Here is a 3,187-nt window from a genome sequence, read left to right as displayed (position 1 = left end):
ATATATATATATATATATATATTTGCATTAATGATAATAGTTCCACTGGAAAGAAAAAGGAGATAAACAACAGTAATGCCACACTAGATTCGCCGCTTATTGGAACATTTCATTAGCAGCATTTCGCGAGATTTCAATGAGTTTACATGTGTACTTTTAATGTAGTGCGAATGAACCGTTTAAAGCGAAAAATGTTAACTTTGCTAAATAAAACGATACTTCTGAGAGAGATAAAAAAGTAAGCGAAATTGTAATTTATCCCAAAACGTGTTTGTCCATCCCAAGTGAAACACGTTGCTGCGTGATAATTCCATCGTGACGATCGACAGAAGAGGGTATTTGATAAATCCGACTTTCCGCCGATACAAATTTCGATTTAATTCAACATATCGAAGAATTAAACATGGGGGGGGGTGGGGGAGCTCGATCGCAACTGCATCGCTGTTTACAACAGACCGAGAATCTCTCGAGATTTGAAGTGTTCTCCGATTAAACTCTCGCGTCTCAGCGTTTCCTCGCGATCTCGCGTTTCCATCTCGCAGCCTTCTGCGAACGAAAGCGAAATCCGAGGAGCGTCCGCTTGCTTATCGAGTTGCGCGCGTGTGATACGTCATCATGCACCGAGGACTTTGTTCCCGTTCCACGAGGTACACGTTGGTTTCGTTTTCAGGGACGAGCGCGGAGACGGACGGATCATTAAGCTCGGAGAGCGCGTACGGGGACTGAACAGAGCGGGAATCGCGAACAAAAGGAATGCACAAGTCAGTATTAGTATTAGCATGTTAATTCCATTATACGTTCCGCGAAAACGATAACGGCGCAAGGCGGCAAATACGGAGGAACGGGATAAAGTGTAAATCGTGAGATATAACACGAACCGAACGGATTTAAGTAAAAAAAAATAACGTAGTGGATTGAAAGAGTTAGTATCGGCACAAGAAAATGCATGATGCAATGCATAACATTCTATCAATATAACTTTGGTAGCGTAATAGATAAAAATTACAAAGACCTGAAGGAGATAACGAGACAGTGTACGTGCGTGAAAAAGTATTGCAATTTCATTTGTCATTAAAAGCCATTAAAGGAAAATATTAAAATTAAATCACCTGCCTTACACTGAAATATATATTTTTTTTTTCCCCTGTACGTACTACAGGCGTCGAGAAAGAGGACAAGAGACACGGACGTCTCTCTACCCGGGGCAGACCTTGGCCGTATTTAACGAGTCGAGGAGCTAACGTATTTCTCTCGGCAGAAACTTTCCTTTTAAGCAAATGCAGAAAGGCGTCGCGCCCTCACGCCTCAAAGAGCGATGAAATAACGCTCTACAGTGAAAAACGCGCTCGCAAAAGAACGCTTTTAATAGCTTTTTTATTTTTTCCTTTCCTCTCTTCCGTGCCCCTTTTTTTTTTCGAAAACCAGTCACCGATGTATTCGATGCCGAAGTCAACGTGCACAATGTACCTATATACATGTATACATATGATACAAGAAACAAGACTAAACAGAGAGAGAGAGAGAGAGAGAGAGAGAGAGAGAGAGAGAGAGAGAGAGAGAGACGGAGAGAGGAGGCGAGAGAAGAGGGAAGGAAGAGGCTTCGCATGTTTCACGCTGTTAATTAGCGATATTCGCAGGGTATTTCGTTTCGTATTTCGAAGCTTCGCACGGTCCTTTCTCGTGCTCAAAAGGCAAACCATCGTGATCGCCGCTTGTTTCCCCTCGTTTTTCTCCCCCTCCCTTTTTTTTTTATTCTTTATTGAATCGCGCGATAATGTGCAAAGGGAGGAACGAGACTGCAACATCGCGAGAGAGGACAAAAGATAAGCACGAACGACTAGATTTTATAAGGCCCTCGTTAAGCTTTTTCTTTCGACGCGCGAATAATTCTAACGTGTAAGAAAAAAAATACATAGACCAAGTATCGAGAAAAATGGAGACCAAATCGAAAGTCGAAAAAAGAGACAAGATCCGGGTTCGTGTAATGCTCGTTACGATTGTGTTCCGTTCAGATCATCGTGACCCATTTTATCCGATCTGATAGTTACGAAAAATCCGGGATAACGGAGAAAAATTCTATTCATGTAGTCACACAAAACGTGAGTTAGTCGCACTGATATATTTGTGCTTATTTTAAAGACGTCACGAAATTTTCATCGACCGCATGCCCGGCGTGCCATTTTTCCTGACACATTTCCTTTTTCACACAATTATCTCGCAAGTATTATTTTTCCTCAATTATATCACATTTTATATTTTATATCTTTCTTGAAACATTTATCGTGCTACAGATTGATATAAATTGAATTTATAAAAAAAAAACCATCAAATAATAGCTATCAAATGTTTAACAAAATAATGCCAATTAAATGCTTGATTAGTGTAACCAAAAATAGTTTTTCTTTCCTAAATATATTTATTCAATATCAAACGATAATCGATTTCGCTAAATATTTAAGTAGCCGTTATCAAATTCTTTTTCAGTATGTAATTCGATTGTTTGTTTGTCGACGCTTCATTGGTTCAGTCTTCAAAAATTAAATTTAGCTCTCGCACAATTTTCTTTTCAAACGATTGAATAAATTATAAGTATACCCAGTGGAGCAGTACTACTTAATAAACGCGGAACAGGTCAACAGTAGTGACCAATAAAGCTCGAAGTACACAGCACTTTTTGAGTTACATCCCATTGTATCGTCCGGGGAGTTATGCTCGTAAAGTCGATAACAGCCAGTGTAACTGGCATAATCACGAGTAGAGCGGAGCGTACCAAGTAATACTGATTATACGACGTATTAGAGCGCAAAATGAAGGCATGTTCTAACATTTCATCTATGAATAACGACGATACCGCAAACAGATTTAATCGATCGTAGAGAGAAAATTTTCAATTTTTAAATAGCACTGTTGCAGCCTCTTCGCGCCAGAGAGATAAATTTTCCAAAAAGCATCAACAGCAGATTTCTTTAGTCTCATCTCATCAGTAAGAAAGTGTGTGCGATGACGATGGAAAAACCGTAAAAGAATTGTGACACTCGGGAGATTAGCGGAGTGCAGGACATAAATCACGAGTTAATTTTTTAAAAAGCACTCGCGGTCGCGATGCACTGCAAATGTGCAATTAATCTTGCCAGTGGGTCGTCTTTGTACAGAAAAACCGCGTTCACGTACAATATGTATATACACA

General features: G+C 39.8%; 1 protein-coding gene across 1 annotated transcript in view; it reads right to left on the bottom strand.

The window, feature by feature from the left end:
- Positions 1-3,187, bottom strand: part of LOC108753709 (cysteine-rich motor neuron 1 protein-like) — a 167,628-nt gene that overhangs the window by 163,704 nt on the left and 737 nt on the right. The window lies entirely within an intron of this gene.

Source organism: Trachymyrmex septentrionalis, unplaced genomic scaffold, assembly GCF_001594115.1.
Source record: "Trachymyrmex septentrionalis isolate Tsep2-gDNA-1 unplaced genomic scaffold, Tsep1.0 scaffold70, whole genome shotgun sequence".
Taxonomy (NCBI): domain Eukaryota; kingdom Metazoa; phylum Arthropoda; class Insecta; order Hymenoptera; family Formicidae; genus Trachymyrmex; species Trachymyrmex septentrionalis.
This window is presented reverse-complemented; position numbering and strand designations above follow the sequence as displayed.